Source organism: Felis catus, chromosome F2, assembly GCF_018350175.1.
Source record: "Felis catus isolate Fca126 chromosome F2, F.catus_Fca126_mat1.0, whole genome shotgun sequence".
In the NCBI taxonomy this organism is placed as follows: domain Eukaryota; kingdom Metazoa; phylum Chordata; class Mammalia; order Carnivora; family Felidae; genus Felis; species Felis catus.
This window is the reverse complement of record NC_058385.1, coordinates 31,892,079-31,913,078: the sequence shown is the minus strand read 5'-3', so window position 1 is coordinate 31,913,078 and position 21,000 is coordinate 31,892,079.

Genomic DNA, 21,000 nt, shown 5'->3' with positions numbered 1-21,000 from the left:
AATAGAAATCTGGCACAGAAGGATTTTGAGGTTAGAGTTAGAAGACCAGGAGTCAGGCAGTATTACTACAAACTTTGTAATAATACTGTTATAAACAATACTGTTTGTTCCTAAGCAAATTTTGAAGGTTGAGTGTGTCTTGTTTCAGAGAGAAAAACTTGGCTTTATGGCAATAATGATTTTGTATTTTCCACTAACAGCCTCTCATCTTACTGAATGTGAATTATATCCATCAATTCAAACATATAAACTTAGTAACAGCCCATTACTTTTTGAGGCCAACATGCTGATTTTGTTGACATAAGTCATCCGAACAAAACTTCAGTTAGTTTTCAGTAGCAAGCAAAGAATATTTGAACACAGTATCAATTTTATCTAAATACGGGTGAAACAATAACACTAATACTTGAGTTATTTTTGGTATTTCCTATTTGCAAACAGTATTTAACAATCAAATATTAGTCATAGTTCTGACTATTCTCAACTTCTGATTATCCTGAATGACAGAAGATAGCTATGTTTTCAAGAAATCAGATTTATGTTTATTTCCATGATTTATTAAAACAACATTTTATCTCTAAAATTTTTATAAAAATCTGACTGAGCTACCTTTTATGCAGATAAACATAACAAATAAAATGAAACAACAGTAATTTCAACCTGAGATAAATCATGTTTGACAGGGTGTCATGTAGTCAACTTCAGTTTTCCAGGAATAGCCTCTACAACTGTATATTTGTCAACATCATTGTCTCATAACAAGACTGAGAAGTGTTTGCAAGTATCTGAATTGATGATTTTGAGATTCATTTTTGTAAGTTATTTGCACATAGTGCTTTTTGGGTATAAAAATATATGTACAAAACATGAGAACATTAAAAAAAATTCAAAGGTTAAAATAAAGTGATAGAAATTCCCTGCCATACACTACAGAAATCCATGGGTAGGCATATAAACATATTATCTGAAGTATTTCATTACTGTCACCCTAAATACAGACCATCTTGGTTTGGAAGTAGACATGAGTCTCTATGCAATGGGAAATGTGGCTTCATTACTCCATCCTCTCTTGCTTAATTTGTAAAAATATGGATTCTATTTATTGCGCATTTAAATTATGCCATGCTAATTGCTAGATGCTTCTCCTTCATTAATTGATTTTATCTTATTAAAAAAATGTACTATCAAACCTCTTCTGTAGATGAAGAAATAGAGCTCAGTAAAACTACTATACTACATATGTCATACAATACTTCATAATCCCACATAGCCATAAACATTATAGTTGGAGTGTAAACCAAGTGGCTAGGCTCCGTGGACCTTGGAGTTATGCTTAATCAGTGGTAAAGATCACTTTGCCTCCAAAGGGATACTATAAAATTTTGTTGTCATTATTAATGGTTGTGGTGAAGGGAGATATAGAATTGCCAGGTGAGCAGGAGATAGGAGAAGCTGGAAAGGTTTATTTCTAGAGGGAGAATGGATTTGAGATGAAAAGAGAAAGTATGACTTTCCTCAACTAGTATAAGAAGGTTAGGAAACAGCAATTTATTAAGGAGCTCTCAATATTTGTTAGACATTGTGCTAACTGCCTAAAATGTGCCATGTTATTTAATCTTCAAGAAAACCAGATTAGATGAATATTAACATTTTTCTTTTGAAGAAGCTCAAGTTCAGAGAAGTAATGTGGATGCCCAAAGATGAATACCTTACCTAAGAATTTAGGTATACATAGTTAATGGCTAGTGAGACCATTAAAATAATTCAGTTCATAACAATTCTACTCACAATTTAGAGAGAGATCTGTCTAACTCTGCCACATCTATCCTTGTCCAGCTGACTGTTTGTGCTGACTGTACCGTGAGTACAGATTTGGGGAGCAAGATTTACTGAGAGTGGGAAAAGGAAAAAGCCCTGCCTTGCTCCTTCCTCCCTAAGAAAGAAGCCACTTAAATCACAACATGGGCACTGATATCTCTACTTCACTTTTCTGTACAGCACAGAGCACCATGTGTGAAGCAGCTCCGAATACATGCTTTGAACGTTATCAGTAAACATAGGATGTAAGTGTGAAAAAAATGTAACTTCGATTTCACAGTATCATTTTCATTGCTAAACATATGGTATTTTCAGAAATCCTGGTGAGTAACTAATTGGATTTTGAAAGAAAATTGCACAGCTTGTGATAGCCATGATGTAGTTTTTAGATATCGTTATTGTTCTCATTCTTTCTGATAGGGGATTAATTTCATGGTTCGAGAATAATATAATTGTTTATGATGAGACAGATATTCTAACCACGTGGTTGTTAGTCTTTTCACTCAGTCCTGATATTATTTTGAGTTTAGATTACCCCAAAAGAAACAGCACATTTTACCTGCATAAAATCTACCTCCATCTATTATTTTTCCTCCTCAAAAGTAAAAACATTTCTCTAGTCATCCCAGATCTAAACTTAAAATTATACACACCAAAGCAACTTATTCATTCTTTTTTCTTTCTTGATTATTCTTTCCTTTTTAAAAGAAAAGAAGATTGCCCTCACCAATGGTGTGCATCATGTAATTTGCTGAAGGCTTGAATAGAACAAAAATGTGCAAGAAGGGCAAATTTGCTCTCTGCTTGAGCTGACACATTCATCTTCTCCTGATTTCAGACATCATTGCTCCTTGTACTCCTTTGGAATTCACTCAAACCAGGACTTACATTCTTAGTTTCCTAGTTCTTAGTCTCCTAGTTCTCAGGTCTTCAAACTCATACGGGCATTTTTACCATTGGCTCCCTTGGTCTTAGGGTCTTTGGGCTAGGACTGGAACTGCACCACTGGCATTATTGGCCCTCCAGCTTCAGACAGCCAACTGTGGGGATCTCAGCCTCCATAATCACGGGACCCATTCCCTCATGACAAATATTCCTATATGTCAATGTATATTCTATTGGTTCTTTAGAGAACCTTGACTAATACCATATGAATTTATTGACTAAATAATAATATTATCTTAGAGATTGAATTTGCTATACAATGATAGAGTCTGGGAAATTTTCCAGAAAATCCATTTGTTTGTTAAGCTTTATTAGTTCAAAGAAATAATATGAAAAACCTTATCTTGTTCTTAAACATTTTAATAAATATCTTCAAAATTATATACCTAATTCTACCTGTAGCATTCATAGCTTTGTGTTTATTAAAGACCATACATTCACACATAGTAGATCTCATGCAATGCCTACATTTTTTTAAACTTTATATTTCTGATTATTTTTCTCTGTAATCTTTCTTCCCTTTTTAATTATTACCCAATAAGTACTTCTTGTTAAATGGGTCCTTGAAAGTAAACATATAGGTCAGGCCACAGATGAGTGGCTAACCATCAGCTAGATACTGAAAAAAAACAAAATACCCTTAAAGTAAAGATGTGTTTTTAAAGGAGAATTCCATTCAAGCCATTCCAATAATATTCAGAAAGAGGCCAAAAACAGCTAGTATTTTAATTACACCAGTTAATTCTTCCTAATTTACATAAATCAAAATAAGGAAAAAAAAACAGACAGTTGATCACCAAAAACAAAAAAGAAATATCTTTTTAAATTTCTAAGGGCTTCTTGAAATCTCAATATCTCTGCATTCTTATTGGTCCTTAAGAAACAAGGTCTTTTGAAGTCCACCAAAGCCACTTGATGTCAAGATCTTAAAGTTCATCTCACTTTTTTGCAAAAAAAAAAAAAAAAAATCTTTCAATTTGTTCTAGTCTGGAAGGAAAGAAAAATCTTATCCTGTCTAATTGCAATGCTAGTCCTCTACTAGAATTTCCTGTTTGAGGAAAGGATAACTGCACTAATTCACCTCCTCTTTTCATCTTAACAAATATTTCTGTGTAAAGAAAAATTTTTAAGCTTTTTGATCAGGGAATCACTTAACCATTTATTCTTTTGGTAAAGGAAAGGACATAGTTTTGTAAGATGGTAAAATGCCAAGTATTTTACTTTGTCCTAGAGATGGAAAAGTAATATAACCTGGCTCAAAAACTCATGTCCTGGTGTTATAAAACAGAGTACGTAACAAATGAACATTTCTGGAAGTATACAACCTGTTTAAATTCAAGGAATTTAATTCCTTGTCATTCAAAATGTCATTCAGAAACATTGAAAAAATTAGCTTTGGTTGGCCTAAGTTGAATAACATAAACTTATCCACGATAACTGATTTTCTTAAAATTTTTATGAGTCTAGGAACTCATAAATTTTCTCAGGCCTTGAATTCCTCAGAATTCTGTAGTTTTGGCGTCTACATCCCACATTCTTAGTTAGCAATTGTCTGAAACTAGAAAGTGATGTATTCAATGTCATTTGCTCTCAGCTGTGGACTTAAGTCACTGATTCTAGAAAACAGAAAGATGTCTCACCGAGCATCTCACTTCATCCACACAAACTAGAGGCAGCATAAGTGTAAACGTTCTATCAACTATTGCTGTACGGAGAAAACCAGGTCATACTCCTTTCCAACACAACTAGAGCACACTATCGCTCTCTAAGGCAGAATACGCCTTCTTCATAACGTGTGAAGGTCTCACGTAATCCCTCTTTTTGTGAAAGTTGTGTGCCTATTTTTGGCCTTATAATTTGGATAACAGAAAAGTGTAGACGAAGATTTTGTAATTCCAGCAAATATTTCTGATAAGCCACCGTGTGTAATTAGCAAGTGAGTTCAATGTTAATTTCTAGACTATTTCCAGAATTCTGTGAATTTTCATAGTTATTAATTGAGGTGGAGGAGAGGATGTGGAAGGATGATATCCATTTTCATTATTTCCTTTTTTTCCTATTTTTATGGAAATAAAAATACCTGGTATTTTACCTGGTATATTAATCGTTGTTCTTTCTCCTAAGGACTTCAGTAGATAGGAAGAGGCTTATCCACATTATGGTAGGTAATATATCCACATTGTGGAGGGCAATTGCTTTACTCTAAGTTGACTGATTTAAATGTTAATCTCATCTAAAAAAAATACCTTAACAGCAACATGTAGACTAATGCTGAACCAAGTATCAGGGTACCATGGCCTAGCCAAGATGGCAAAATTAAAATTAACCATCATATTCGACATTTCATTATTTTCTAGTGGGACTATTTTATTTTTCCACAACTTTGCTTCCTGAGTTGTAATATTCTCTTTACAGATCCCTTTCAAAAGGATGCAGGAGTTGAAACTACATAGTTTTCCTGACTATGTTATTTCTCTTTATTAGTTCATATCCATTTACATGTACAACACTTTATGTGAAAGAAGATTGCCCTCCTTTTCTCCATGATTAGTAAGTTGTGTAGTGAGAATTAGGAAACAACAACAACAACAACAAAGAAACCAGGAGATTGATTAAGGATAGAAATTGGAGTTAATTGATGAGGTTAAAAAGATTTGGATTTTATGTAGAAGGAGAAGATGATTACCTTCCATTTGATGATTGCCTTCCATTTCCAAAAGTTTTGAAAGACTTTTGACCACAGGTAAGCTAGACAGTATGGAACTTTTAACAAGAGGAGGGAGAGGATTTCCAGTGAAATTACATTTAGTTAGCTGATATGAGAAGATTTCTGGGGATTTGATGAATTGTGTTAAATATTACAATTCAATATATATAAATATATAATGTATATTGGAGGAGGATCTCAAGGCTTTTTCATTTAACATACATTATTTTTCTAATGACTTTATTATGATTCAGAATATGATTTTACCCATGACAGTCAAACATTCAATTTTAAAGGTGATTTATTATAAAGACTATGACTTCTTTCTTTCTTTCTTTCTTTCTTTCTTTCTTTCTTTCTTTCTTTCTTTCTTTCTTTCTTTCTCTCTCTCTCTCTCTCTCTCTCTCTCTCTCTCTCTCTCTTTCTTTCTTTCTTTCTTTCTTTCTATAAAGAGAGAGTGAGAGCGAGTACATGAATGTGGGGAAAAGGGCAGAGGGAGAGAGAGAGAATCTTAAGCAGACATCACACTCAGCACAGACCCCAATGTGGGGCTTGATTGCACGAGCCTGAGATCATGACCTGAGCTGAAATCAAGAGTCAGAAGCTCAACTGACTGTGCCACCCAGGAACCCAAGAACTATAATTTTTGAACCAGAGTTCCCATTGATGAATTTTCAAGTATACACATTCACCTTTTAACTTCTATTTCCACATTGATTAAAGAGATCCTCTGATATTTCTAATTTTAGGTATTAGAACAAATACTGTGACATGCCTTACGAATCACAAATAGCTGAATTCTGTCATTGTACCTTTTCACACTAATCAAATCCACATGTAGGTAGATGATTTTTAATTCAAAAATTTTTAGCCAGACAATGTCTTAAACTTTCATAAAGAAATTTCCTAGAAGAAGCTTCATAACTTATTTTTCTGAATAAAGTAATCTAGACAAATGAAATTCTAATATAGTAAAATTAAATACAGGATCTACAGACTTTACACATTGGGAGGAAGGAAGCACGGTAATGCATATGCCATAGCTTGAAGCCTGTGAGGCACATCTTTCAGATTATTGAAGCTTATGGTTAAAGTCATTATTTTCTGTGCAAAAGTCTGCACATAATCATTATTCTGTATTATACTTAAATTGGTTAAACACATTTCTTAGAGTGAAACAATCCAGGAGACATTTTGAGATACTTAAATATAACTCTGTCAATGAAATTTTATAGTGGAAATAGAATCTCAGTTCTACTTTTTGAAGTATAGCAGTAGATTATTCTTACTAGAATTCCATCGGAAAACTGCTTTTTTAAAAAAATTTTTTAACGTTTATTTATTTTTGAGACAGAGAGAGCAGAGCATGAATGGGGGAGGGTCAGAGAGAGAGGAAGAAGACACAGAATCCGAAACAGGCTCCAGGCTCTGAGCGGTCAGCACAGAGCCTGACGCGGGGCTTGAACTCACGAACCACGAGATCATGACCTGAGCCGAAGTCGGACGCTTAACCGACTGAGCCACCCAGGCGCCCCAAACTGCTTTTGATTAAAATAATGATATTATGTTTGACCTGTTATTTTTAGTAAAAAGTGTCATGGAAGAATAGATTATATTCTGTTTTGCATCTGCATTGAGCTTTTCAGTTGATAATCAAAAAGTTCAGTTTGTTTGAAAAAAATTAAGAATCAGTAACACATACCCCTATATCTAGACATGGTGAGGGAGTGTATGATGGCTTCCATCAGGTGGAATATAATAGCTGAAGTATTAGTTTTTTATTGGTGCTGTAACAAATTACCACAAACTCAGTAGCTTAAAACAGCACAAATTATCATCTTACAGTTGTGAGGGTCAGAAATATAACGTGGGTCTGCAGGGCTGCGTTCTTTCTGGAGACTTAAGGGAGAGAATTCATTTCCTTGTTTTGCATCTTCTAAATCTGCCCATATCCTTTGGCTAATGGCCATATCTCTCTGACCTCCACTTCTGTTGCTAGATCACCTTCTCTGATCTGCACTAAATATTCCCAAATGTCTTACAAACTCTAAGCTATAAACTCTAAGTTATATTACATTTGACTCAGTTCAGCTCCAGCAACTAACATGGTTATTGTTAATCCACTTAACTTTTGCCACTGTTAATAAAAGATTATGATACTGCTGGAGTGAGGTCATTTTATAGTAAACTGGACATATAATATGTTATATGCCAAATAATCAGGAATTTTGTTCTTTATTAAATAGAACTCAGGGTAGGATTAAGTGCAAAACATTTCACCTGAATTTATTTTTTGTTACCTTCTCTTTCTGTCTGTTAAGAAATTGTGGATAGGAACGATTGGGTGACTCAGTCTATTAAGTGTCCAACTCTTGGTTTCTGCTCAGGTCATGATCTCACAGTTTCCTGAGTTCAAGCCCCACATCAGGCTCTGCACTGACAGCATGGAGCCTGCCTGGGATTCTCTCTCCCTCTCCGCCCTATCGCTGCTCATGCGTGCACGCGCACGCACGTGCACACACACATACACACGCACGCGCGCACACACACACTCTGTCTCTTTAAATAAATAAATAAACTTAAAAAAAGAATTTGTGGATGTAGAAGAACACATCTGTGTAAAGTAAGTTGCTCTCCTAGAGGACTAGGTGCTTTTAAAAAATATTCTATAAAGACAAATTATCAGTGTTTCTGCATGATTTCTACAAATAAGAGGACTTGTAAACATTTAAAGCATGTCAAAGGAAATTTAGTATGCTGCTTTCAGATCATTATAGAACTTTTATGAAACAATTACAATTTCAAATATAATGTTGCATGAAATATTTAAAATGTTTACAGTTATCCTAAAATACTTTAAAACCCTGAAATAAAATCTATTCCCCGAAAACAGCATAACTCTTGGAAATTTTGGTCAATGCACTAAAATAATAAATGTAATTATGTCCTGACTCTTTTTAATCCTAATTAAGTTAGTGAAAAAAAATTATATTCTATTCCAATTTGACTTCATGTTATTTTATCCCATGTCTTTTTATACAGATTCTTTTCTTACTTTAATCCGTGTGGAAGCTCTTCAGCTATATTTACATATGACATTTTCCAAATGAAATTGTGTCAGAGTTAAACCAATATAACACTATAATGTAATCTGTTTTATCTTTTACTGTTTTATATCTTACTGTTGACTGCATTTCCATGCTACTCTGGCAGCAGTAACAAAATAATTCTTAATGTTTTTTATCCCCTCCTCCACCTCACCATGGAGATACAATGAATTCGTAACACGCTGTGAAGTCTGAATCGTGCCTCAGAGCTGTCCTTGAATGAGGTCCTCCTGAATAAACTCTATCAAGCTTGACTCTCCTATCTTGTACATTATCTCAGTAAGAGGCTACCTGGGGTCGTATTCTGTATTAAGCAGTTTTAATTTGTTAAGACACTGAATTATGGCATGAAAACGAATTTATTTTTTATGGTTAATGTGAAGAAAGAAAATGCAATCACCCACAACTTATACTAACCGAGTCAAGAGTAAAGACATTTCGATGGAAGTGAACAGAATGTGGCTAAATACAATACATTTTGTTTAAATTTCAAAGAGTATAAGTTATAGAAAAATATAAGTAGAAGAAAATATTTACTTTTAAAGACATTCCTTTGAAGATGTTGAATTAGCAACGAACTCAGAAGTAATGATTAGAGTGACTTCTAAAGCTAGAGCTTTAGAAGGATTTTTTTTGTAGTGGTCGAAAGTTGGGGCTATGAAATCAGATCATCTGGATTGGTTTCCTGACTTTGCTGTTTCCAGGCTATAGGAATTTGGTCCAGTCATTTAGCCTTTCTGTGTCCTAGTTTCCTAATTCATGAAAAGGGATAATAATCGCCAAACTTCATGGAGATGTTTGGAGATTAACTAAATTATTCATGGCAAATGCTGTGTGAAATGTCTGGCATATAGTGAGGACTCTGTAAGTGGTGGCTGATATTGTCATCACCATAAACCGGGGAACATTATTTAGATATTAATTTCTTTGTTCTTTCACACTCTGTTTTTCTTACACTGGATTAATCACATTAGTCATGTGTTAGTATTCCCTTTGTATTACAGTAATAGATGCAGAAATTATTTTCACAAAACTTGAATTTTTGCCATGGGCTTGAAGGAATTAATAAACTTGAAGAGATAGTATTTTCAAAGACAAAATGGAGAAAAAGATTCCCAGAGATGAAGAAGCATTAAAGAAATGGAAGTGTATATTTCTGCTACACACATGCTTCTTGGATATCTTCCTAGGAGTGAAATAGTGGAGCACAGAATACAGTGGGATTCATCTTTTTAAAAAAATTCCATAATATTTTCCCAAAATTGTTCTGTGGATCTCAACTCACAGAAGCCACTTATAAAAGTTTCCTTTCACTTGTATTATCTTCACCTTTTGGTATAGCAAACTCCTATTTTTCTAATCCACTGGTTGTTAAGTGGCCTCATTAAAGCCATGATTTGTGTTTCCCTCATTACATACTTTCTCATATGCTTATTGGCCATAATGTGTTTTCCATGGCATGGAATGCTGATATATGGAATGATATTCTAACCATTTAGCAACTGACACAGGAAAGGCAACAACCAATATAAATAGATACCAGGACAATCACAAAAGAAGCTAGATATAATGGATAAGGAGCTTATATTTTTGGGTACTGGCTGAACATTAACCCAAGATTTTCATGGTCCCCCCTCTCCATTACCTATAGTGTAATATGCATTACCTATCAATTTTTATCAGACCTTTGTATGACAGGTACTTTTTCCTAGGTGCAGCTTACTTGTTTCCCCACAGATTTTAATTTTACTATAGTTAAATTTAGCAATATTTTACTAAGACCCATGGTTTGGTGGTGTTGTTATTGTTGTTTTTATCCTTTGTTTAACAAATCTTATACCAAGGTCTAAAAGATATTCTTCTTTATTTTCTGCTAAATATTTAAAACTTTTCCATTAGATTATTAAATCTTTAAATGATCTGGGTTTCAATTCTGTGCATATTTTTGAATTCCGTACCTATGTGAATTCTGTGCATATGTGCATAGCATGAGATTTATTCTCCTGCTTTTTTTTTTCTTAATGGATAATGAGTTTTCCTATTTGTTTAGTCTGTCCTTTCCTCAAACATCCCTGTACCACTGTATTCACTGTATTCATATATATATATATATATATATATATATATATATATATATATATATACACACACACACACACATACATATTATACCCTCATTATTTAATTGATCTTTTCCTATACTCATGTGCCAATATCACAATCTTAATTACTTTAGTTTTAGAATAAATCTTCATATAAGATAGGGCAAGTCTCCTGTAAGAATGGTCTTTTATAGCTTAGGAATTTCGCTTTTTAATATTAACTTTAGAATATACTCTTATAATTCTGTCTGAATTCCTATTGCTATTGTGGTTGGAATTTCCTTATAGCTATAGATTATTTAAGGGAGATTGACATCTTTATCCAATCAAGTTTCTTTGTACAAAGTGAGTCTTAATTTGCTTAGGTCTTCATTAGCATATTTCAGTAAAATTTCATAATTTTGTGCATATAGATATTCCAGACATTTGTTAGCTTGAAAAAGCTTAACAATGTAAAAGGGTATGATTTTTATGATAATCTATATTTGTGGAGTAATGTCAGTATAATACAATGAGAAGCTGGGATATTTTAATTGGTTCTTTCTCCATATTTTTTATACACTCTCTCTGAGTATTGTTCATGTTTTTTCAGTTTGAAATCTCCCTTCAGAGTGTTATCTATATTAATTATATCTCTCCTTAAAATTCTGTTGCATTGGTATTTTTAATCTTTTTTTAAAGATTTTTACTTTTTTATGTAATCTCTACCCTCAATGAAGAGCTCAAAGTCAGGACCCCAAATCAAGAGTCACATGCTCTACTGAGAGCCAGCCAGGGTTCCCATGTATTTTTAAATTTTTAAGTTGAGAGTTACACATCTCTCTATCTTTCTAGTTTCTTCAGTATCTTAAGTAATGTTTTTCAACCTACTGGTTACAGAAACTAATACCTGTTTAATAAGTCTTCCTATTCAGGGTGCCTGGGTACCTCAGTAAGTTAAGCGTCCCACTCTTGATTTTGGCTCAGGTCATGATCTCATGGGTTTGTAGGATAGAGTCCTGCATAGATAGGATTGCACCTACAGCACAGAGCCTGCTTGGGATTCTCTTTCTTCCTCTGTCTTTGCCCCGCCGCCACTGGTGCATAATCTCTCTCAAAAAAAAAAAAAAAAAAAAAAACATAAACATTTAAAAATATATAAGGCCTCCTATTCAAAGATTTTTGTCATGCGGTATTTTATCTATGTAACTATTATAGGCCTGCTAAAACTTATAAAACACTTTAATTGCTTTAAAATAATTATCCTATACTTAAAAAGTACTTGTTCATTTAAATGAAAAAGGCAAAAGACAAAAAAAAATCTTAAACTCCAAATATTTAAGGGCAGCCATCATAAATTAAAATATCATCTAAGTGGTTTATCTATTCATATTTAGTATTTCTTCTGAAAAGTATATATTATATACTTACTTGAAATATGATTTAAAAATATATTTTAAGCAAGTCATTTGTTGATGATTAGATTGATTAGATGACCATTTATCTTACACGTGTCACAATTTATTTAGCCCATCCTTTATTGCTGGCTAGTCAAATTATTCTAAGATTATTATTTAATGATTTTTAAAATCTAAGAAATCTACAGCAAGGATTTAAGAGTCTCCTAAATTTCAGTTTCTCACACTTCTGGATCTGCTGATTGAATCCGTTTTTGTAACTATTTGTCTTAATCAGTATGTTTTAATTATAAAGTTAAAAATTTAATTCTAAAAACTAAATTATTAAAAATTATACATTTTTATTTTTACTTTTTTGTATTTTGATCTTTTACTTTTCCAATATTGTTTTTTTACCTAGGAATATACTATTTTTGTAAGATATTTAAATCTTTAAAATACCTTTCAATAATACTTATTCTTTGTATTATCTCTGGATATTTCTTGACAATTTTATTTTTAGATCATTTTAATTTTCTTACTCAAGTGCTTATTACATCAGGAAGCAATTCATTTTGCATGTATATATTTAAATTGCTTTTTACTGAATTGACATTTTGTTTGAGTGGATCATTTTGAGTTTTCAATGTAGTATGCCACGAAAAATGATGATTATTTTTGTAAAAGGTTCATTTATTTATTTTGAGAGAAAGAGAGAAAGAACACATGAGTGGGGGAGGGGCAGAGAGCGAGGGAGACAGAGAATCTCAAGCAGATTCCACGCTGTCAGTGGGGAGCCAGATATGGGGCTCTATCCCACAACCATGAGATGAGCTGAAATCTACAGTCTGATGCTTAACTGAGTGAGCTGCTAGGGTGCTTCCCCAAAATGATGACACTTTCATTTCAGTGGCGTATCATGTGTCTTTTTAAATTATACTGATTAATATTTTCAGTGTAATGTTTCACAATAGTTTTAGTGGGGTCAAACTTGTTCTATTTCTAACTTTAGTATGACTGCTTCTAGTGTTACATTTTTCAAAGCTTCAGAGTAGTTGTTATTTTAAGATGGTATTCATTATCATCTTATACAAGTATCCTCCAATTCTCAGTGCTTAAGATGTTTAATCAGAAATAACTATTGACTTTCATAAAATAGCTTTTCAGAGATGATAGTGGTCCCTAATATCAGTTCTCCATCATGGTAATAAAATCTTTGATTCTTAGTTTTCTGAATAAGATTGGTATATCTTAGCACACCTCTGTGTATGACACTGTGACTAAATACAGGTCTTAAAAATATGAGGTAAAAGGTGTGTACACAACGTCCAGTATTCTCCCTTCTTCATGTGGTCATGTTGCATATTTTTCCAGCGCTGCCTGTACCCGCATGGAGTCAGGAAATAATAGATCCCCCATCATGACCAAGAGTCTTATCTTAGAGAGAGCCACAACTACAGCTCTGAGATGTGTGCATCTTGACTATTCCATGCAAAAGAAAGAATTTTTTTTTTACTATTTTTTAGGAATATCTTTTACAATCAGCTATACTCATATCTTAATAAAACACTATGGGCCTTTCTTAAATTTATCTATTGATTTATGATATATCCTAAGAGATTTCCTAGATTCCCTTAGGTTAATTTATTATTGGATTCTTGGAATAAACATTTACAAGTGATGGTCTATATTCCTTTGCAAAGTACTGTCCTCATATCTTATCACTTATAAAGAATCTCCATAGTTGGTATTATCTGTAGGTTTTGTTAATGTGTATAGGGAAGGTATGATTTTAATAACCAAATAACACTTGGTGTTAGTCAGCACCAAGAAATGTTACATATTTTCTGCATTCTGAAAATGTGTAAATACCATAGTCATTATGTTCAATAAGCTTTGCAAGAATGCAGCTTTTTAAAATGTCTAGCTACAACACTTTCTGTGGAAGTATTGTTTTGAAAAAAATTTTTATCCATATATAAATATACTATAATGTTCATATGATTTTTGAGTGAATTTTCATAACTTAAAATTTCCTAGAGTAAACAATTTATCAGAAAGTCATTTTGCAGTGAATCATACATTTTAGTATAATCATATTTTTATCATTTTGTAAAATGTTATCATTTGGAAAAAATACACTATTTAGGGACAAGTATTATATCAGAAGTTTGTTATAAAATTAAAAAAAACAGCAGAAAATAAAAAAATAAAAAAGATGATAATCGTTATCACCATTGAATGTAGGGATTATGTTATGATGATTCATTTAAAAATTAATTCTACTTTATATATCTGTATTAATATAGGTTACATATAGATACAGTTACAGATATAATCTAGATACAAGTAGATACAGATAAATACTATCATTATAAAAAGAGAAAAAATAATAGCAGATTTAGGATCAAAAAGAATGAGAGCACATTACTTTGATCCCAGTTCTTCTGGTTAATCAGGCATTCTTCCAAGAGTTCTAATAAAGTACACTTTGTGACATGAAATAGTCCTTAACATTCATTTTCCTAAATTATTACATGTATTAGATGTTGCAACAATGTTGTGCAACAAACTGCCTCCAAATTCAGTGATTACCAAAAAGAAAAAAAAAAAAAAGGTTCTTTTTCCTGTATCAGAGGGTAGCCTTTTAACTCTACTAGTCTAGGTGGGAATCAGATGGGCTGAGCTATGGCTATGGGTTAAGTTCTGCTATACATGTCCCCTCATTTTATTTGAATCAGTGGCTACTTGCGACTTAGTCTTGTGATGGTAAAAGGTGCAAGTGCAAGAGACCTAAGTCCTACAAAAATATTTACTGACTCTGTTCTTAATATTTCAGCTACCACTTCTTTGCCAAATCAAGTGACCTGCCCAAGCTCAGCATAACTGGAATGGAGAAATGTACCCAAACTTCAGTAGCAGTAAGTAGGGCTGAGCATTAGGTGAAGGAATGCGTGTAAAAGTGAAGGGTGGTGAATCTTAACTCCTGCATTATTTACACTTGCATATTTTCTCTTAGTTTAAGTTACCTTTCATTGATTTGAAACTTACTTTTTTACTTTTTTAATCTCAATTTTTGATTAGCTTTGAAAGGATTTGAACTGGTAGCTGTTTAAAATTATTATTTGCTATCTTATTCATAATTATATGATTTTCCTGTCATGGAAACAAATTTTTGAATTGAGCTTCATTAACTTTCTGTATTTCTTAGAATTATAATCATTTAAAATATTAACTAAAGTTTTCAATTCACTACTTATTTTTTCATTATCACTTATTTAGTAATAAAAATATTGAAATTTTTCTATTTTCCCTTAATTACATATTTTAAAAACTGCATTTTATATGTTTAGTAACTTCTGTTGGATCATTTTCTACTGTTCCTAATTTAAGTATGGACTTATTCCTTGGAGCAAGAGTTATTATTTGCTTTAAGATATAATTGAGTTTGATTTCCATCTCCGGCTTTGTTTTTGTCATCCTGTATAGCTGAAATGTAATGTTTAGGCAAATCTTCTCCATTCAGGATCCCCCCTTTTATCTCCTTTTCCTTGGCTTGCTTGTAACTTTTACAAGGCTTACATTAGGGCGAGTCATGGGTTGATGATATAGCTGGATTGATCATTTTCATTCCTCCACATTGAATTAATAAGTGTTCATATTCTTGTTTTGTCCAGACATTTTCCATTGTTAACAACCGTTCTGGACACAGAGAAATTCTGTAAAACATCCGAAATCATTTGGGTAGACATGGCACACAGCCATTTTTAATCTCAGCTGGAAATGCTTCTGTTGTGTCCTGATGTGAGGGTGGATGTTGTTTTGATTTTTTGTTTATTAAACAATCTATTATCCATTATTGTACTTTGGCAAAACCTTATAACCTACACAATCTTTTCTCTGATGGGTTCATGGAAAAATAGTCTAATTATGAAAATGATATATGGGTCATTAAATATTTTATTGCTCTTTATAATTAAAGTTCTAACAAGAAAATAACTTTAATAACCATAGAGGTAATTATTTTTAATAATAATATTATTCACATTACTTATATTTTAGCATTGTTTTTTTATCAAGTACTGAAAAATATATTAATATCCTCTTCTGCTGTTTTGTTATGATTACAATTTTTTTAGGAATTTAGGTTTTCCCTTATATTTCAGATGAATGTTATTAAATGTTCAAAACAACTTTAATTTCATTGCATGTTTTCAAAATGGTCTCTCTTCTTTAGGTTGAAGCCAAGGTAAGGTTTATTGTTGTCTAGCTTCATGTATCCTAGTGTTAATTGAAAAATGTCACCTTAGTGCTTATTTGTCTGTCAGCCTTAGCTATTGGTTGTGAGATGGATTTTTGTCATGATCTGTGTCTCTACAAGAAATTGAGTGGAACATTAATAGATGATTCAGTGATCAGACACCAATATTTGAAACATTCACTAATACTGTACTCTAATAAATCATAGCTTTTATTTTATACCCCAAATGACTTTTACTTGTCCACATGGACAAGTAAAGTTATGCTTCTTCAGTAAATTAAATCAATTATCCATTTATTCTCATCTTGACATTTGTGTTTAAACCTTGTCCCTACCCATGTACTTTACAGTTCCTTTAATTTGTTTTCCAGTCTTTGGTGTAAGACATAGTGACATTAATTTTTATTATTTACTTATTTATTTGTTTATTTATTTATTTATTTATTTATTTATTTATTTATTTATTTATTTAAATATATTGCCAAGTTAGCTCACATACAGTGTATACAGTGTGCTCTTGGCTTTAGAAATAGATTCCCGTGATTCATTGCTTACATATAACACCCAGTGCTCATCCCAACAAATGCCCTCCTCAATGCCCATCATCCATTTTCCCCTCTCCCTACTGCCCACCCCCCCCCACCATCAACCCTCAGTTTGTTCTCTGTATTTAAGACTCTCTTATGGTTTGCTTCCCTCTCTGTTTGAAACTATTTTTTCCCTTCCCTACCCCCATGATCTTCTGTTAAGTTTCTCAAATTCCCCATATGAGTGGAAAAATTTGTTATCTGTCTTTCTATGCCTGGTTTATTTCACTTAACATAATACCCTCCAGTTCCATTCATGTTGTTGCAAAAGGCAAGATTTCATTTTCTCACTCTGCCAAGTTGTATTCCATTGTATATATACACCATATCTTCTTTATCCATTCATCAATTGACGTATATTTGGGCTCTTTCCATCATTTGGCTATATATCATTTGGCTATTGTTAATAGTACTGCTATAAACATTGGGGTACATGTACTCCTATGAATCAGCACTCTTGAATCCTTTGGATGAATTCCTAGTAGGTCTATTGCTGGGTCATAAGATAATTCTATTTTTAATTTTTTGAGGAACCTCCACACTGTTTTCCAGAGTGGCTGCACCAGTTTGCATTCCCACCAACAGTGCAAGAGGGTTCCATTTTTCCACATCCTCGCCAACATCTGTTTCCTGAGTTGTTAATTTTAGCCACCCTGACCAGTGTGAGCTGGTATCTCAGTGTGGTTTTGATTTGTATTTCCCTAATGATGAGTGACGTTGAACATCTTTTCGTGTGTCTGTTGGCCATCTCGATGTCTTCTTTGAAAAAGTGTTTATTCATGTCTTCTGCCCATTTCTTCAATAGATTATTTTTTTTTTCGGATGTTGAGTTTGGTAAGTGTTTTATAGATTTTGAATACTAACCCTTTAATATGTCATTTGCAAATATCTTCTCCCATTCTGTCAATTGCCTTTTCATTTTGTTGATTGTTTCCTTTGCGAAAATGAACTATTGGGACCTCTTCAAGATAAAAAACTTCTACACATTAGTTTTTAATTGTAAATATATTTAGATCAGCTTTTCTTTCCTATACTTCCCCTTTCATTCTTAATACATTTCCCCTTCCAAGAACTCTAATGCTTTATTGGTTTAATACATCTGATTGTTTCAGAGACATCATGTTGTCTTTCCTTCACAAGATATACTTATTAAAGTTTGTCTGAATAGACTCTTTTAAAGGATAATGGCAGTTCATCTTTCACATTAAGTATAAATAGTCTTAGTAAATTGTGCTCTGGAATTATATATATAGGATCTATTATTCTGTATATTCTATCTATTAATTTTAAGACCGCAAAAATTATTTTAAAATGCAATACCTTATTTTTCACTTAGGCTTTCATAATTATTTACTACCCACTAGTAGTAAAATTAAAATCCTTAACACAATTTTCAACACAAATTTCCTGACTTTTCATATAGTGTTTAATGAACTGGTAACAAAATAGTAAAAGCCAATTTTGACCTCAGTCCTATCTTTCAGTGGGATACTCCCTTCTGTCAATTGTTAACAGAGTTTTTGGTGTTTAAAGTCAGGCTGCCTTGTAAATGCTCCGGGATCATGAAAAAATAACCCCCACACACAAAAAAGCAAATGTCAATCTTAAATTGGTGACATATGTCACCTCGAAATGGCATTCATGTGACCTAAAATAATTAAAACAGATTTCCCCCAGTTTAATATAAAGGATGCATGTCATAGAAAATCCTGTATTGATGAATAAATTTATTTGGTATATGAGGGAAAGAAATGTCTTAAAGAATTATCCTGGAGTGATGGTCCTGGTTACATGCCTTCCACAATTTTTCAGTAATATATTGGTAATTGATATCTTGTCCAAAAAGAACAAATGGCATAAGAACAGAATTAAAAAAAAAAAAAAGGCAAAACAAAACAACAGTCACAAAAAGCTATTTACATAATAGCTCATGAGAAGTTTTGTTAAATGACCTGGGCATTATCCCTCACTCTGGCCTCTGTGTACCCTGAGGCCAATAATTTACAGTCTAAAAGACTATTTTTGTACTGGAGGAATCATAAAAAACTAAAATCTTTAGTCTACTTGCATGGTTTTGTCCTAAGATATGTGGTTTAACATTTAGAAAGCATAGTCAGAAAAGAGATTATTACAACAAAACTGTTACCACCTCAGATAGTTACTAATATGCTATATAATACAACCATTGATTAACGTTAAGATTTATTTGGTATGAATTGATATGACTTTTACTGGTTGACAGGTTTACTGATGGCTGATCAGAAAGTCAGATCATCAATGACTCCTTCTACTTGTTGCAGTCAGTAGAGGCTCTGACCATCCATTGCTTGACAATTAATATTTGTGACTGTTACAATAATGACAATGCTTGGGTTTACTATTTAAGCCTATTAAAGAGGAGAGAGGAGACTTCTTTTTCAAAATGCAAAGTAGATTTATGACCATGGTTTAGTGGAACTCTGAGTGCTCTTGGGCATTGCCCTAGAAGTGGTTGGATAAGGTAGATCTTAAAGGGTGTGGCTATATTGTGGCATTAGAGAGGTCTCAAGCATCAGAGCTCCATTCTCGGTAACAATTTTCTGTTTTCCACTGGTGAAACAAAAGCATACAGAAGCCATAAGAAAAAAGATCAGGGAAACTTATATAAGGTTTCCAATAACCATGTTGCATCAGCTATTAGAGATCCTTCCTCCCTTGCCCAAGCAGAGATTTGAATCTCCTAGATCTTTCCAGGTTCCCAAAGGGTCAAATAAGATTTAACAGGGCCTGAGATGCACCTTCCTGTCAGTCCAGTCCTATGGTCTCTGTATTGGACATAAATTACTTAAACACAATTAAGAAATGCAATATTTGTTTCACAATAAATCTGAGGGTAAATGATGTCTCCTGCATTTATTTGGCATGTACTGAATTTTACTCGATTCAACTACTACCTAGAAAATAACAGGAATGATTCTGATTCAAAAGCTCAGGGTATGGAAATGAAGAAAGTACTGTTAGGTAAAGAAAAAGATACAGGAGACAGTCTATAATGATTTGCATCATCTGAGCCAAGGGATGTAAGTTATGCTCCTGGGAAGTTCCTGCATATGTTTATCTCATGCCCCTTTCAGACTCAGTCTCTGTGTAGACATCTCCACCTCTTTGCCACTTAATCTTCGTTTTTATCGCCCTTAGGATAGCTAGAAGATTGGTACAGTCAGTGAATTCTGTTTATATACTGTAGTAATGGGACATTTCCAGTAATAAATGAAAAGCCCTAAAAATTACCTCATCAATCTGGAAGATCTACGTATACCACGTGAATGGGACCCACCCTTTTGCGGAAAGTCAGTACACTAACTCATACTCTTTCACATGAGATTAAAAGACCTGGGTCTTTCAAGTTTGAATTCAACTGAGGTTAGAATGAATCAGTGTAAGAGTAAAGAGGGAACAGGAACAAAAATGCTAGATATCCACTTGTCTGGTTAAGTTCCTTGTGTGGATGAAATTTTGGTAAGGATATGATATTTAGATATCCAGTGAGGTAGGTGCTTTCCTCTTCTTTAAAATTAGAGGATTTTGAGTACCATCACAGTGGACTTGTAAGTACCCACATTACAAATGTAAGATACCAAACTCATAGAATTTACAAGGAATAGTGTTATTTCTCCAAAGAACTCAGTAGCTCGTACAAGTAATCAGTTCAACTGATTTATTATTCAGTGTGACTTAAAATTAGATGGAAAAAAAAACAGGGCATGATTGTTTGCCCATCTATGATTATATTGAATTTTGTGCATAAATCACATATTGTTAGCATATGCCCATTCAGATAGATGCTTTTGATCTTATAGAATATACTGCATTTTAGATTTAATTTTTACATAAATTCCAATACTATTTAAAAAATATGCCTCATGATCTATATAGATGCTTTGTCTTTTTTCAGAATAAGGCGTCAAAATCAGATTTCTCTGATTAATTGTTACGTTATGAATTATTCATCATTTATTCATTATAAACCAAATAGGCTGATATTAGAGAATTCATAAAACAAGGTAGTGATGTAACACTAAATCAAAGACAGCCAGTTTAAAGGCCCAGTTACTTTG